Source organism: Staurois parvus, unplaced genomic scaffold (assembly GCF_062004578.1).
Source record: "Staurois parvus isolate SC_StPar_1 unplaced genomic scaffold, SC_StPar_1.0 ptg000195l, whole genome shotgun sequence".
Lineage (NCBI taxonomy): Eukaryota > Metazoa > Chordata > Amphibia > Anura > Ranidae > Staurois > Staurois parvus.
This window is the reverse complement of record NW_028317991.1, coordinates 5244375-5262228: the sequence shown is the minus strand read 5'-3', so window position 1 is coordinate 5262228 and position 17854 is coordinate 5244375. Positions and strand designations below refer to the sequence as shown.

Sequence of the window (17854 nt, the reverse complement as noted above, 5' to 3'; positions counted from 1 at the left end):
CTAAAGTATATTACAGGCTAAGCTGCAGTCACATCGTTTTGGCATCAAATCATTTGTTTGGCTCTAGCTGACACAATTTAGCCTCATAAGGACAAAGTACTATATTGCCAAAAGTATTGGACCCCCCTCCAAATCATTGGATTCAGGTGTTCCAATCCCCTCCAGGGCCACAGGTGTATACAATCAAGCCCCTAGGCATGCAGACTGCTTCTACAAACATTTGTGAAAGAATGGGTCGCTCTCAGGAGCTCAGTGACTCCAAGCGTGGTCCCGTGATAGGTTGTCACCTGTGCAATGAGTCCATCCGTGACATTTCCAGGCTACTAAATATTCCATGGTCAACTGTTAGTGGGATTATAACAAAGTGGTCAATGACTTGGGGTAATGAGGGAATGAGGGGGACTTACATTGAGCATATAAGACTGACCGTGATACCCTTTCTCAGCCTGCACTACCTCTGGCCACCACTAGAGGGAGACTTCACTCCAAGCTAGCTGGCTGACCACACACTGCCAGATATGAATCTTATATACCAGTGATGGGGAACCTTTTAGAGACCAAGTGCCCAATCTGAAACCCAAAACCCACTTATTTATTGCAAAGTGCCAACACTGCAATTAAACCTGAATACTGAGGTTTCCGTTTAGAAAAAACAACCCATACATTAACATCTTTTGTCTTAAAAGAAAAACACAATAATAGAGCTTCCACTGACCACCAGCACAAGGGGGCAAATTTCCACTGACCACCAGCACAAGGGGGCAAAGTGCCACTGACCACCAGCACAAGGGGGCAAAGTGCCACTGACCACCAGCACAAGAGGGCAAAGTACAACTGACCACCAGCACAAGGGGGCAAAGTACAACTGACCACCAGCACAAGGGGGCAAAGTACAACTGACCACCAGCACAAGGGGGCCAGACAGTCTTAACCACTTCCCGACCGGCCGTTGCATATAAACGGCCGGACAGTGGCAGTGCAGGGTTGGGTGGCCATTTATAAACGGCCTCCCCACACCCTGCTTGTGCAGCACTGCGATCCAGTGCCCGCTGTTTCCTCCAGACACAGTGAAACACCGATCGTCGGACGGGACGTCTGTACGAGGTCCCGATCATGTGATCACTAATTGGCCAGTGATCACATGCAAAGTAGTAAGCAAGATGTCACTTGTGACATCATTGCTTACTACGTGTGAAATCTGTGAATGATCACAGAGGTCACATGGTACAAGGCCATTCACAAAAGCCTTGTACCATGTGACAAGCTGTGACCAATCACAGCTCACTCAGTACTTCTCAATGAGTGCAAGAATGCAGACAGAGAGAAAGAGAAATGATTGCTTTTACATCCTATATGGGTGTAAAAGCAATCAGTATAAAAAAAAAAAAAAAATCTTCATCATACCCCTCAAGTAGTACAGTGTCACCATGGTGACACTGTACTGCTAGGGTGACAGTATGTAAAAATAAAAAATAATATTAAAAAATAAAATAAAAATGTAAAAAAAATGTTTAAAAATTATAATTTTTGGTTATAAACTAATTTGGTTTTTTTTTTTACTGAAAAGATAACAAATAATATTTCATCATAAATCTTAGCCAAAATTTATTCTATTTGCAAAATTTTATAAAAAAAACTTTTTTTCAAAATTTTTGGACTGTTCATTTACATAGCAAAAAAAATACAAATCCCAGTGGTGAATAAATACCACCAAAATAAAGCTATATCTGTCTCAAAATAATGTTTAAAAATTCATTTGGGTACAGTGTTGCATGACTGCGCAATTGTCATTCAAATTGTGATAGCGCTAAAAGCTGAAAATTGCCCTGGTCAGGAAGGGGGTAAAAGTGCCGGACTGGAAGTGGTTAAGGCTCGTTCAGGCAGGCGGCTGGGAAAGTCAGTAAGCGATGGCAGTAGAGTTGCAGCTTTCACCGACCTGAAGCTACAACTGCAGCCAGATGGGATTGTACATAAAAAATGACACCTCCTGTCGTTCGGTCAGTAGAACCAAATCCAAAGGTGACTTATTCAAGTAAATTGGGCCATTGGGCCACGCCATAACCACCCTGCGACTGCATGTAATGAATGCTGTTGTGGTATTTTGGTGCGGGCTTGAAGGAAGAGACAGATGGCCACCTGTCAACTGCCATCCAATCCGGAAAACCAAGTCTACTGTGGCTAAAACCTGCAACTCTGCCTCTAAAGAAACTTATGTACTTTTTTTCCAGCATTGAGCTTCAAGCAACACTATGCTCTTGTGTGGATGGGCACCACCAGGGCTTTTTTTTCAGCGAGAACTCAGGGGAATGTAGTTCCGGCACCACCAGCACTGAATGTACGTAATGGCAAGGGGTGGTGGGGTGTACTGCAGGGTCCATTGATGCTGCCTGCTGGAGGATCTATTGTTGTTGGAGATCTATTTTTGTGTATGGGGGTGTATATTGATGCTGAGGAGGTCTAATGTTGATAGTGGGGGGTCTATTGTTGCTGAGGGGTGTCTTATGTTGCTGTGGGGTCATTTATTGCTGGAAAGGATCTACTGTTGAGGGAGGGGGTCTATGGTTGCTAGCTGCTGGAAGATCTATTGATGCTAGCTGTGTGGAGATCTGTTGATGCTGTTGGGGACTATTGTTGTTGGAGGAGGGGTATTTTGTTGCAGGTGGTCCATTGTTGCTGGTTGCAGGGGGTTTATTTTACTGCTTTGCTTGTTAACATTTCAAATTCCATACAAATTGATACTTGGTTTTGTATTCTCAAAGAGGACGATACTGGTAGGTAGGTAAGGGGTGGAACGCAGGGACAGTGTGGGACAGAGACAGGAGGTGACTCAGAAAGGGAGACTTCCTGCACCTATTCTATGAGAAGAAAAGCCCCGGGCACAATGCTTGTCCCCACACAATTCTCAATTATTGTCCCACAATTGAGAGCTTCACAAACACTCAAGACACGAATCACCCGAAAGAATCATTTTGAAAAAATAAAAGAGACTATAGAGAGAAAGCTATTACTTTGTCTGAGCCGACCTTAGAGAAAACCTTCATAAAAATAGTCAGAAACAACTTAGCATCCAGCAACGTGTGAGACAATAAACGCTTTGGTCACGACATGGAATGCAGAGCGGTCAGCATTACTGAAATACACCACAATATACAGAGTACAGCAGTGATCACAATATAAAGAATGTCAACATTTTAAATTCCTAATATGTGCCTGACACACATGTACTTGTATGAAAAAGTATCCTGTTCTGTGTGTATTGCTTCCTTTGTGTGAAATCCCTGGTGTACCTGCCAGCCCCTCTGGTTTCCTATTATAAACTGACCACACTAAGCAGGAGAACACAGTATGGCCAGTTCTCTAGCTGTTCAGGGAACTTCAATGATCAGGCTTGTCCTCCCCACCTCACGCAGGCATTCACTGAGAAGATCAGTATCCTGCTGTTTCTCCTCCCCCAGCTTTCTAAGCTTGTTATACAGCTGAGAACCGAGGGAATGTGATCACTTATAAAAAGGATTTTGTTTTTTATATCTATACACAAATATTTTGCTTTACATTTCTATTTTAAATGGAATAGGTTGTTTTACAAGGTGAGGGTTTACATATATTTTAATGCAAAATACAACATATGGGGGGAATTTACTAAGATGGGAGCAGACAGAATCTAGAGCAGCAGTGCCTGATAACCAATCAGCTTCTACATTCAGCTTGTTCAGTAAAGCTTTGAAAGTGAAAGCTATAAGCTGATTGCATGCACAGCTCCTCCAAATTCCCCTCATAGAGTACAGGGAGGGTATGTCATAGTGTCTAGTATACTGCTGGTCTGTGGAGGAAAAATATCTTGGGTCTGTGGTCAGTGATGGAAAAACTGTTTGGCATCCAGTTACCTGGAGGAAAAAATGGCCGCCATCTGTGGTGAATGGTTTGAAAAAATCTATTTGTCAGTGGGAGAACAAATGTCCCCAGTGTTGGTGATCAGTGCTGCTGTCAGTGTTCAGAGGGCAGGGAAATGTCTCATCAGTGGGAGAAACAAATTGGTATTTGCTTGGGGGGGGGGAGGGAGATTGGTACTAACTGACGAGCAAAGGGGGTAGTGATGCTCTGGGGTGGTAGTGGGGGGGCATTGGTCTTTAGTGGGGGGTCAGGCGTAGGCACCATTGTGGTAGCCAGAGCATTGGTCCTCAATGGGGGGTGAAGGGTGGGAACTGGTATTCAGGGGTAGTAGTGGGTGCATTAGCATTCAGTGGGCGGTCAGGGAAGGCACTCATGCTCAGTAGTGGTAGCAAGGTCAGTAGTCCTCAGTAGAGTGTCAGGGTTGGGCAGTGGTGATCAGTGGTGGTAGTGGGTGGCATTGATCTTCAGTGGGGGATGGGTCACTCATGCTCAGTAGTGGTAGCAAGGTCACTGTATATAAACGGCCAGACGGGAGCAGTGCAGGAGAGGGTTGCCGTTCACAAATGGCGCCTGCCTTCTTAGCCTGTGCACGCTCCTTTCAAACACGCAGCAACGCGAACAGGTACCCACTGTGTCCGGTCGCTGTACCAGACCTTTGTGTGAGGTCCCGATCATGTGATCACTGATTGGCCAATCAGTGATCACATGAACAGTAGTAAGCAAGATGTCACTTCCTGACATCATTGCTTACTACTTGTGAAATCTGTGAATGATCACAACCTTGTACCATGTGACAAGGTGTGACCAATCACAACTCGCATGGTATTTCTCAATGGCTGCAGGAATGCAGCCAGAGAGGAGAAATGATTGCTTTTATAGCCTTTATGGGTGGAAAAGCAATCAGATTAAAAAAAATCTTCATCACCGCCCACAAGTAGTACAGTGTCACTATGGTGACACTGTACCGCTAGGGTGACAGTATATTAAAAAAAAAAAACACAAATAATAGAATAATATAAAAATATAAAAATTATAATTTTTGGTTATAAACTAATTTGGTTTATTTTTTTTCACTAAAAAGATAACTGAATACATTTTGGACAAGATTTATGAAGAAAGAGTATTTATTTGCAAAATTTTATAAGGAAAACACTTTTTTTCTAACTTTTTGGACATTTTCATTTATATAGCAAAAAAAATAAAAATTCCAGTGGTGAATAAATACCACCAAAATAAAGTTTTATATGTCTCAAAAAAATGTTAAAAATGTCATGTGGGTACAGTGTTGCATGACCGCTTAATTGTCATTCAAAGTGTGATAGCGCTGAAAGCTGAAAATTGCCCTGGACAGAAAGGGGGTAAAAGTGTCCGGACTGGAAGTGGTTAAACCCCCCAAAAGGCCAGCCCAGCACTGTAGTCTGTAGTAAACTGTAAACTGTAGTCCTCATGCACACGGGACGTTTTGAGAACGCTGGTAACATTAGCTGTGTAAAGTCACGTTTTTTAGTGTTTTTGCATTAGCGTTTAGCTGCGTCTTTTGGTAAACAAAAATTCCAAAAAACGCCAATTTGCGGCGTTTTACCGCATTTTTAAACATTACAGCTTAAAAAGTCCTGTAGAAACACACTAGTCCTGGGTTTTCTTTGCAGCCAAAAAACGCTGATTTCAGTCTATGTGTGCATGGACACTTAGGATAACATGCTGGGGGGTTTACTAGTTGTGGAAAAAAACATCAAAAGCCAAAAACAGCCGCTGTAAAAACGTCCCGTGTGCATGAGGACTTAAGTGTCATTTTTTACTAAAAATTTGCGCTTGAAAAACCACTGCGCAAATATTATGTGACATAAATTGGAACTATCTCTATTTTATTCGCAAGGGTCTCTGCTTTAACCCCCCTGGAGGTATTCCTGAGTGTAGTTCGGGGTAAAGTTTCAGCACCGCAAGAGGTAACCCCGAGCTACACTCAGGAATACACTGCAGCGTTGTTCCGGGATCTCTTCTGCACTTACCTTGTCCTGCGCTCTCGCGATGTCCCCCCTGCAGTGTCCCCGGCCATCTCCTCCGGGCGATGCCGGCATCCATCTTCTGGGTTCTGTTCCTTGCGACGTCGGGATGTACGGGGGACAGAACTGGCGGGAAATTAAAAAATTTCAAAAAGTGACATTCACTAAATACACTAAAATCACATAGTATAACATTCCTGTATCAAACCATTTCACATACATTTTGTCCCGAGTGCTTTGTCCTGCGCCCTGCCTGCATTTTTACTGTTCTTTCTGCCTGGAAACAGAGAAACGTCCATGGCGTCCAAAAAGCATCCCTTTAGGTCAAAAGCGGTTTTAGACAACCTCACATCAAAATGGCAGTTGGTGGTTGGCTGTGCTGCTGAGAAGACACAGACTCCTGTTGCTTCAGGATTTCTGTAGGATTTCAGCGTTTCTCCTGTCAACAACCTACAAGATGGATCAGGATTTCAACTGGGGAACAGTGGACCCTCGTCTCCTTCTGGATTTGGCCTCTTCACACTCCACCGGGAAGGACAGAGAGGAGGATATTATGGCCGCTGTGACGCATCTGCAGGGAGGAAAGGCAGAGAAGACTGAGGCCCTGGGTCAGCTTCTGGACATGGCTACAACCTTCACCATGGCTCCCATCTACCACTATCCAATGAGGTTCCCAAAGAGATCCGGGAAGAGGGCTGAAGATGGAAAGGCCCCCAAGGTGAAGAAGAGGGACATCACCATCAGCGCTGCATCCCAGGAGCCTTCAACCAGCACCCATTCACGCTCTTCCCGAGCAAGCAAAGGGGCTATATACAAACAGCTGGTATCTGAAGGTCTCCTGATTGCCCTGATGTCCAAAGAGCCCAAAAGAAAGGCAGCGGAGACCAAGCCTCAAGGAGCCAAAAGACCCAGGGCCCAATGAGGTAAGTGACATTAGGTGAGTATGGCTTTTATTATATTTAAAGCCCATTCCTGTCACCTACCCCGAATTGATCGCTGGCTAAAAAAAAATATCCATCTAAAATGTATTTTTATTTATACAAAGCCACGGTCACTGCAGTCCCAAGGGTTCCCCCTCTATTTACATCCAGTGGGGTCCTTGATGGATTGCTTATTATGTTTTGCCCAGAGTTGGGCTTTAAAAAAAAATAAAATAAAAAAAAATTTAAAAACCAAAAAAAAAAAAAAAAAGTGTGCATTTAGAAATTATAATTGTTTCTCTTGTTACCAAAAAAAAAAAAAAAAAGTTTGTAAACATAGATAAGATAGTGATAAGATAGAATGCTTGTTAAGATAGTCTGCCATCTTGTAACATCCTCTGGTAAATGCCAAACATCTCCTTTTCCTCTTCACTTCTGTTTCTTTGAAAAGAGCAGAGAATGTTAGTTGTGGCCATATACACTGCTCTATGTGCAGCCCAGAGCCCATAGCGCACAGCCCAGAGCCCATAGCGCACAGCCCAGAGTCCAAAGCGCAGAGCCCAGAGTCCAAAGCGCAGAGCCCAGAGTCCAAAGCGCAGAGCCCAGAGTCCAAAGCGCAGAGCCCAGAGTCCAAAGCGCAGAGCCCAGAGTCCAAAGCGCAGAGCCCAGAGCACACAGCCCAGAGCACAGAGCGCATTGGCCGGCGACAAGAGGCCGGATTTTTTTTTTAATAAAGAGAAAATCCATACACCTCCACTAATTAATGGCCCTGTCATCTATTTTCATCAAATCATTTCTTATTGTATTTTTCTGCTTCATGGTAACACCCTCCATGAGCTCCCACACCTCTCCGTTTCCTCTCATTTCTGTTTGTTTGGAACAAGCAGTGCATGTTAGTTGCAGTCATGAGCACTACTCTATGCACACTGCAAAGCCCATAGCCATCAAACCCATATGTAAATTGGATATATTATTTTAAACCAGAGTTTAGTGTCACATCTTTAACATCTTACAAAAAAGGAGAGGATTGGCCGGCTATAAGGGGGGGAGGAGGCCGGTTTTTTTTTTTTTTGTGACACTAATCAATATCCTTATTTTTCAGAAAAAATCCATTTACATTCATTGGTTAATGGCCCTGTAATATATTTTTTAAAGAAATAATTTCTTACTGTGTTTTCCTGCTTCCTTGTAACGTCCTCCATGAGCTCCCACACCTCTCCTGTTCCTTCTCACTTTTAATTATATGGAATGAGCAGTGCATGTTAGTTGCAGTCATGTGCACTGCTCTATGCACACTGCAAAGCCCACAGCCCACAGTTGAAAGCATTTTTTTCCTCTCACTTTTCAGAGTTTAGTGTCACTTATTTAACAACTTACAAAAAGAGGAGTGTGATTGGTCAGCTATGAGGAGAGGAGGAGGCCAGATTTTTTTTGTGACACTAAACAATATATTTAAAAAAAAAAAAAAAACTATTCACATCCACTAGTTAACCTCCCTAGCGGTCTGATTATGTCAGTATTTCAGTGCTCAAAGCGGTACATTTTTTTGCATGGAAATATGTCGTTTTTTATTGTAGGCTTTAATTCTTAGGAATAACTCACTGAAATCTGTCCGAACAAGAGTCTAGTAAACATCCCGGGTATGATAAAATTTGAAACACGAAATCAAATTATAATATAAGGAATAATCATTAATAATATAATAATAATACATTTAATTCAATAATATAATCAAACCAAAAACACTGAAATTTGAAATATAGCGCCAAGTTCGCACATCACTGAGCAAAGTCGCAGAATCGTTTTCAGTGTCTGATGAGGAATTTCCCCCACAAATCATTATCACTCAATTCTGCAAGTGGTTCTGATTTACTATCGCTGTTCTCTAGCCGGTCTAAAACCAATTTTGACCTAAAGGGACGCTTTTTGGACGCCATGGACATTTCTCAGTTTCCAGGCAGAAAGAACAGTAAAAATGCAGGCAGGGCGCAGGACAAAGCACTCGGGACAAAATGTATGTGAAATGGTTTGATACAGGAATGTTATACTGTGTGATTTTAGTGTATTTAGTGAATGTCACTTTTTGACATTTTTAAATTTTCTGCCAGTTCCGTCCCCCGTATGTCCCGATGTCACATGGAACGGAACCCGGAAGACGGATGTCGGCATTTGCTGGAGGAGATGGCCGGGGACACTGCAGGAGGGACATCGCGGGAGCGCAGGACAAGGTAAGTGATCGAGGGATCCCGGAGCAGCGACGCATGGTATTCCAGAGTGTAGCTCGGGGTTACCTCTTGTGGTGCTGAAACTTTACCCCGAGCTACACTCGGGAATACCGCCAGGGAGGTTAATGGCCCTGTAATCTATTTTTCATTAAATCATTTATTTTTTGTTTTTCTGTTTCCTTGTAACATCATCCATGAGCTCCCACACCTCTCCTGTCCCCTCTCACTTTTAATTGTTTGGGACGGGTAGTGCACTATAGTTGCCGTCATGAACACTGCAAAGCCCATAGCCCATGTCAGGAAGTAAGATCACAAAAAAACAAAATGGAGATTTGGAAGAGTCTGAGAGCAGTAAAAAGTACTTTTTTTGGATTAAGAACAAATATCTGAGTTTAGTGTCAATTTAACATCTCACATGAAAGGAGTGTGATTGGCCGGCTATAAGGGGAAGAGGCCGGAATTTTTTTTTATGACACTAAATATTAATTTTCATTTAATAATCTGTACACATCCACTACTTCATGTCTCTGTAATTTATTTTCAATTAAAAGATCTATTACTGTGTTTTCTGCCTTCCTGTAACATCCTCCGTGAGCTCCCACATCTCCCATTTTCCCCCTCACTTATGTTTGCTTGATATGATCAGTGTACTGCTCTATGCAACACTACACATCCCATGTCCGTCTTGGGGGTGAGCATGAGAGAGTGGCTACATTCCTACATACAGTGGGACCATGGGGGAGAATGGATGTAGCCACCCTCTAACAGGAAATTAGATCACAAGGGGAAAAAAAGCAATTGGGAGATTTGGAGGCGGCTGAGAGTAATAGAAGGAATTTTTTTTTTTCTTTTGAAACCAGAGTTAAGTGTCACTTTAACATGATGCAAGAAAGGAGCGTGATTGGCTGGCTATAAGAGGAGGAGGCTGGATTATTTTTTTTTTTTAACTACTTCCCTTCCAGCCCATGTATATAAACGGCCGGACGGGAGCAGTGCAGGGCTGGGTGGCCATTTATAGACGGCCTCCACGCTCCCTGCTTGTGTGCGCTCCCTGGGAGTGCGCAGCACCGCGATCCAGTGCCTACTGTGTCCTCTTGACACGGTGGAACACCGATCGTTGTATGGACCTCTGTGTGAGGTCCTGATCATGTGATCACTGACTGGCCAATCAAGACTTCTGACATCATTGCTTACTACGTGTGAAATCTGTGAATGATCACAACCTTGTACCATGTGACAAGCTGTGACCAATCACAGCTCAAACAGTATTTCTCAATGGCTGCAAGAATGCAGCCAGAGAGAAGGAGAAATGATTGATTTTACAGCCTTTATGGGTGTAAAAGCAATCAGTGTAAAAAAAAAACAAAACATAAATATAAAAAAAAAATAAAAATGTAAAAAATGTTTTTGAACAATTATAATTTTTGGTTGTAAACTAATTTGGGTTTTTTTTTACTATAAAGATAACAATACATTTTGGCCAAGATTTATGAAGAAAGATTATTTATTTGAGAAGTTTATAAGAAAAACACTTTTTTCAAAATGTTTAAACTTTTTCATTTATATAGCAAAAAAAAATAAAAATCCCAGTGGTGAATAAATACCACCAAAATAGTTTTATCTGTCTCAAAAAAATGCTAAAAATGTCACATGGGTACAGTGTTGCATGACCGCGCAATTGTCATTCAAAGTGTGATAGTGCTGAAAGCTGAAAATTGGCCTGGACAGGACGGGGGTAAAAGTGTCCGGACTGGAAGTGGTTAAATTAGGGGCTGTTCACACTGCCCACACACTAACCCCCAGTTCACATCTGTGTGGTCGTGCGGGCCGCGATTTGCATGGGCACGAGAGCCTATACATTTGAATGGACTCCTGTGCCCCGGGACATGCAGGGAAGAAATCTATCTTTCTATATCTACTTTGGAAATCGCAGCCCGCGCAGGAACCGAGGTGCCCAGTACGGTTGCCATATCCAGTGCGGGTGGCGTACCATTAGAATTAATGACACCCGCCAGCGGGTCCCGCATTCCTGTGTGTGGGTGGTGCAGCTGCAGGTATTTGTGCAGGTCCCGCATCGGCACCACCCACACAGATGTGAACCGAGAGTAAACTGAATGGGTTTGGTGTGTGGGCAGCCGTCCATTCCGGCTGCAGCCAGCCAGCGGTACAAGGCAGAGTGATGCACATTTTACCGCATCACACAGCTCATTTGTCTTCTTTTTGTTTTGTGTGAACCTAATGTGAAGTACACAAAGTGACGTGTCATAGCATGTCCCCAAAAAAGCAGCACAGTGTGATCAGCTGCTGCACAGTGACATGCAGTGCCTTCCTTTTTGTGTGCGCTACAAAAAATTGCAGCATGTCTGCATATTACTGTGGCTCCAGGCTGCACTGCAGTGTGAACAGGGCACATAGAAAACAACCACATGACTGGCGTTCTTCCCGTACAGAACAATTAGGCGATCTCTGAAAACCTATCTCTTCAGGGAAGCCTATCCTGCCCTCAGCTAATAATGGAATCTTCTATTCAGGGGCGGACTGACAACTCATGGGGCCCCCAGGCAATAGGGGATCATGGGGCCCGTGTCCTTGCCCAAACTCAAAAAAGCCTATGAAAAAGGCACCAGGGGCATCTCATGGGGCCCCCTACTGACCCCGGGCCCTCAGGCAGTGCCCGAGTTTCCAAATGGTCAGTCCGCCCCTGCTTCTATTCCTACTACCAGTTTATCCCCCACAGTTATTACCTTTTGTACCACCAGCCCCTCCCTCTTAGATTGTAAGCTCCCAGGATCAGGGCCCTCCTATCCCTCTTGTATTGACCTGTATTGTTGCTGTATTGTCTCCCATTATATTGTAAAGCGCTGAACAAACCGCTATATAAATCCTGTATAATAATAATAATAGCAGTCACCGTACTATGTGTGAACAGGTACCTAGAGCTTGTTCACAGCATGTCTGTTTACTGCACAACAACACACACGGCGTGATGTGAACATAGAAACAACTGTTACCTGTGTGCCGTATTCATGCTATACATGTGTGGAGGTGTGCAGCAAAATGACGCTCAATAGACATGGTGGGAATCGGCCCTTTTGTAGTATGACTGCACTGGGCGCTGCTCATGTGACCCCCCTTCTGTATAATGTATGGACGGCCACTGCTGGGAAATCTATTATATGCAACTTTTAGTGCAGAAACAGAAAAATGTGCGGGAAAAACACTGCTATGTGATTGTTCTTATAAGGTCGTCAGTTTATTTTTTTCTCATTTCAGGAAATAATAAAAATATATTTTTATAGCTCTTGTCAGTTGATTCATCTGTCCTATGACACAATAAACCAATGTCAGCCCGGCTGCTTTATATACAATGGCCAGCAGTGATAGATTTATTCATCTGCAGTTTGCAAGGATAGATGTAAGTAACACTTACACCCCGGGCACACCAGGTGCGACTTTCCATGTAATTTGCCATGCCGTGCGAGTTTCAAATTATACGGCGAGTCGCACCCTATTGTCCGCAATGAAAAACGTCATATCGGTGCGATTCTGACTTGGTCGGAGCCGCAGTGATTTCTACAGTAGTGCATTCACTACATCTGGTGCGACTTGCACAGATATCAGGGCAGATGTCTTGTAAGTCGCACCTCAAGTCGGAATGACATCCGACTTTGAAATCATGCGACTTCACTGGAAGTCGCACAATTTCAAAGTCGAATCGGTGTGACTAGGACCTATGTGTGTTAAAAAGGAAAAAGGTATTTATATTTTTTAAATAAAGTGTTTAATCTTTCATGTCTATTTTTTACAGGATGGGTTATAAAGATGAGGGTTCACATGTAGTTTAAATGCCGCTTCACACTGGAATAACACAGGAGCACGGACTATGTTCCTTTGCGATTCCTGTGTGATGAGAGTTTTAGTCCTTTTATTTGAATGGGCTGAAATCACACTGGATCGCACCAAACGTATCACATGCACTACTTTTAAAAATGCACTGCAACCGGATCGCATGGACCATGGTACTGCGGTGCAGGCAAAAGCACTGCATTTACAATCTGAGTTTGGGATGTTAAAATCTCCAATTTCCAAGTCACACCCTATTGTCCGCAGTTAAAGTGGTGATATCGGTGCGATTTGGATTTGGAGAAGGCTTTGCATTCATTGAAAAATAAAAGGTATTGCCTGAATGGCACCCATGCTAAGTGAGCAACCCCCTATATTCAGTATGCAGCAGGGCAGCTGCTCCGTACAGATCCTGAAGACAGCGAGGGTCCCTGTAGTAGCGTTGACTACTACAGAGCTTCCACAGGGATCACCAGGTATGCAGTATGCAGACAGGCAATGACGCCTCTCCTGCTTGCAGCCCCCTCTGGTATTGTGCTGCATTCACCCTGGGCTGTGTACAGGCAGCCTATAGAGATGGATGAAGACACAGCAGCTGCACAGACAGCATATCAAAATATGCAGGGAGGGTGCAGGAATCTGAACGCACACTGTGTGCACCTGGGATTCAGCTTTAGCCCCGTTCGCATTGATGCAACCTGTCATGCGATTTGACTGTTCAAATCACACAAGTCGCATCCAATTATCAGCAAAAGGAGTGTTATGGCAATTAACGCCAATGCCCCCCAACCTCACCTGAAGCATCTGACTCTGACCTCCTCTTGTAGCATGTCTGCAGTCTCTGACCCCCTCTTGTAGCATGTCCGCAGTCTCTGACCCCCTCTTGTAGCATGTCCGCAGTCTCTGACCCCCTCTTGTAGCATGTCCGCAGTCTCTGACCCCCCTCTTGTAGCATGTCCGCAGTCTCTGACCCCCTCTTGTAGCATGTCTGCAGTCTCTGACCCCCTCTTGTAGCATGTCTGCAGTCTTTGACCGTCTCTTGTAGCATGTCCGCTGTCTCTGACCATCTCAAGTAGTATGTTAATATTCTTTGACCATGCCTATGTTCAGATCTGTGCTCCCTCCCCTGCCTGTGTCTGTGCAGTTGCTGCATCCACTTCTATGGGCCGCCTGCACACAGTTCAGAGGTGGATGCACATGACAGCGGCTCAGCGACCATCTGAATGAGAGACAATAACTGCCAGTGAGTGATGGGGCAGGGGAGGATCTAAGAGAATCCTGATAAACACAATCCCCTGCAAGGGATGGGAGGGGTGTGGCTGCGCACTGCTCTCAGGATTCTGATTGGCTTCTGATCCAACATAGAAATTTAAGACAGAACTTTTAGAGGACGCGGCCTTCAGGCTCGGCTCACATCTGTGCAGGTTGCGGTTGGCACATTTTGGAACATGTGTTTTCGATGATTATTTTTATGCGTATTGCATTTTTTTTTCTTTTTAGCGAATTGGAAAGTATGACAGATCTGTTCATGTAGTGCGACTTTAACACTCTCTGGCACCTAAGTAGAATAAAAATGGCATCAAAGTAGTGGAGGAACCTTTATGTGTGAGGTCCCAATCATGTGATCACTGATTGGCCAATCAGTGATCACATGCAGAGTAGTAAGCAAGATCTCACTTCTGACATCATTGCTTACTACGTGTGAAATCTGTGAATGATTACAGAGGTCACATGGTACAAGGCTATTCACAACAGCTTTGTACCATGTGACAAGCTGTGACCAATCACAGCTCACACAGTAGTTCTCAATGGCTGTAAGAATGCAGCCAGAGAGGAGAAATGATTGTTTTTATAGCCTTTATGGGTGTAAAAGCAATCAGTGTAGAAAAAAAAATCTTCATCACCCCCCACAAGTAGTACAGTGTCACCATGGTATCACTGTACTGCTAGGGTGACAGTATGTAAAAAAAAATATAATAATAATAATATAAAAAAAAAAAAAAAAATATTTTAAAATTATAATTTTTTGTTATAAACTAATTTAGGTTTTTTTTTTACTAAAATGATAACGGAATACATTTTGGCCAAGATTTATGATGAAATATTATTTATTTGCAAAATTTTATAAGAAAAACTTTTTATTCAAAATTTTTGGACTTTTTCATTTACATTGCCAAAAAAAAAAAAATCCCAGTGGAGAATAAATACCACCAAAATAAAGCTTTATCCGTCTCAAAAAATGGTAAAACATTAATATGGGTACAGTGTTGCATGACCGCGTAATTGTCAAAGTGTGACGGCGCTGAAAGCTGAAAATTGTCCTGGACAGGAAGGGGGTGAAAGTGTCCGGACTGGAAGGGGGTAAAGGTGGCCCTTAATCATAACCCTAACATGTGACACATAAAGGTTTCTGCGCTACTTTGATGCGACTGATTCTACCTGAGTGCCACAGAGGGGTAAATTGGCATCAAAGTCGCATTACATGAACAGAACTGTCATACTTTCTTATTAGCAAAAAAAACCCCACAAAACGCATAAAAAACGTAAAACTTGTGTTTTTGGTGCGGGTCTGTTGAAGTCAATTACACAGAAAGTGCAATCTGCTGCAGGAAAAATCGTCCCTGACCCTTTCCAAAAAACGCCCCGGCTGAAAATGCACAGATGTGACTAAATCAAAAGGAAAGAATGGTGAATGGACTGTAGTGTGTTTCTGCAAACTGGAAAACGCACTGAAATCCACATAAGTGTGTAGCTAGGGTTAGGGAGGGCCCAGCAGCTGAAAACCACTGCTCTGCTCTGCAGTATTCCCCTTCACTCCTCCCCACACAGATATATAAAAGGTTATGTGAGGAGCTTACAGTAGGGGTGGAGGAGCTGGGCCAGCACAGAGAACAAAGTTTAGCCTCATAAGAGAGGGCTCTGGTGTGTAAGGGGGGAGGGACCATGCTAGGGAAGTGACTCCTCCTGGAGTAGTATGAGCAGCACAGGGTTCGCACATCTACTTGCAGCACTGGGGTCCGCGGTTCACATCCCAGTCCCCCCCCCCCCCGATATACTAGTAGCTCGTCTCCGGTCTGTTCCCAGTATGGCATTATACACAGAGCATCCAAGATGGCGGGCTCCCCTTCGACCCAACCCCAATGTGATGATCGCTCTGAGCCCCCCGGAGAGAAGATCTATGGAGAGATCCGCTCACAAGAAGACTCATCTCCCAGCAAGTTCAACGTCACATCCCCAGAGAAGAGAAATGAATATATGGGAAGGAAAAACACAGCAAATAAATCCTGTAAAATTCTACCTGTGTCCGAGCTCTTCCCTACCATGTGATCAGGTGGTGACAGGTCCTCTTTATGTTCTGTATACAGCGGGGGAGATGTTGGGGGGAGGGGGGTGGGGGTAATGCTGTCTCTGACCCCAATCTCCCCTCATTGTAATGTATGGAGGGTGGGAGAGTCAGATTCTCTGCCAGGTATGCATTTCTGGCCGTGGGGAGATTTCCCCTCACTTCTGTTCCCAATGTCAGGATATGACTGGGAGGGTCACCAGCACAGGAAGTGATGCAAATCTCCATAGCGGAAAGGATGCTAAGAGCAGGAAGTGCACCTCCCTATGTGACCAGGGGGGCTGCTGTTGAGGCCCGAGTGCCATGTGATCAGGGGGCGTGGTGTTGTTTCCTGAAGTGCCATCTTGAATGCTGGCAGGAGCATTAGGCTTGAGGCAGAGTGAGGGCAAAGTGGAGGCTCAGCACTGAATGTGTACAGAAGGAGGGATGCTGGTTCAGGTGACAGTTGTCCTCCATGGATGTACCAATAGGAATAGTCATTCTAAAGGCCAGTTCACACTACATGCAGTCCAGTGTGTTTTTTTTCTGAAGAAGGGGACACCCCCCGAAAGCTTGTCCTCAAAATTGTTTGTTAGTGCAAATAAAAAAAGTATCACGGACAGTACTCAATTGTTTCTGCATCAAAAATGCATTGATAGTAAGTTACATTGTTTCCAATGTCATAGTTCACACCAGTGCGGTCAGTTCCAGAGCGTTCCGGTTACAGAAAAAAAAGTATGTGCTGCATTTTTTTCTGCAGTGAACTGTACTGGAACGCAGTAAAACACACCACAAATGCACTGGAATGCATGTGTCCTTATTTAAAGTGGAGCTCCACTCAAAAGGGGTAGTTCCACTTTAAGGACTGCACCCCTGCTCCCCATTAAGGATTGGCACCTTTGGGGAGCGGGTACCCGAATTTGACAGGTACCCGCTCCCACTTCCGGTCCGATCAAAACAAAAGGTGTCCTCCCTCCCTCCTGTAGTCTTTTACGACACGTGACAGGTCCCAGAAGACTACAGGACCATTCATGAAGCGCAGCACTACTCGCACATGCTCAGTGGGTACCCGGCTGTGAAGCCGCAAGATATAACAGCCTGATGCCCACACTGAAGATGCCGGCCTCCTGGAATACAGGACAGCTGGTGAAACGGGCTGCGGGGGGGACACACCGTGGGACCAAGGGACAGGTAAGTGGCTGTTTTTTAAAAGTCAGCAGCTGCAGGTTTTGTAGCTGCTGACTTATTTTTTGACAGGTGAGTGGAACCCCGCTTTAAGTTGAAGAAAAAGAGAGGGGGGGGGATGAACAGGAATACATAAAAAAGCATTAAAAATGCATCAAAAACACGCACACAGAAACGCATCCGGGAAGCATTTCCATGGTGTGAAGAGAAATGTTTTACTCTATGGGCACCTGCTGCACCTCTATGTATGAGCATTCCTCCCCCCATACTGATCCCCCATATCTGACTAGTCGGATCTCAGGTCCCCCACCCAGAAGTCATGGCACCCTCACATTTCTGCTCCCCGTCACCTGTCTTCTTCTGGGTGACCTCCCAACTCTGCCCATCCCTCGCTCTCCCCCCTCCCCCATTCATACCATGTGGGGTGTCTTCCATTCATCTGTACAGATCAGCACAAGTTCAGCG

The 17854-nt window shown here is 44.3% G+C and overlaps 1 protein-coding gene across 5 annotated transcripts in view; it reads right to left on the bottom strand.

Moving 5' to 3' along the window:
* LOC149461668 (tuftelin-interacting protein 11-like) overlaps positions 1 to 17854 on the bottom strand; it is a 305597-nt gene that overhangs the window by 221196 nt on the left and 66547 nt on the right. For all 5 annotated transcript variants that reach the window (XR_016312790.1, XR_016312787.1, XR_016312788.1 and 2 more), the window contains one exon: positions 5901 to 6020. The gene's annotated coding sequence lies outside the window, so the exon portion shown is untranslated. The remainder of the gene's footprint in view (positions 1 to 5900; positions 6021 to 17854) is intronic.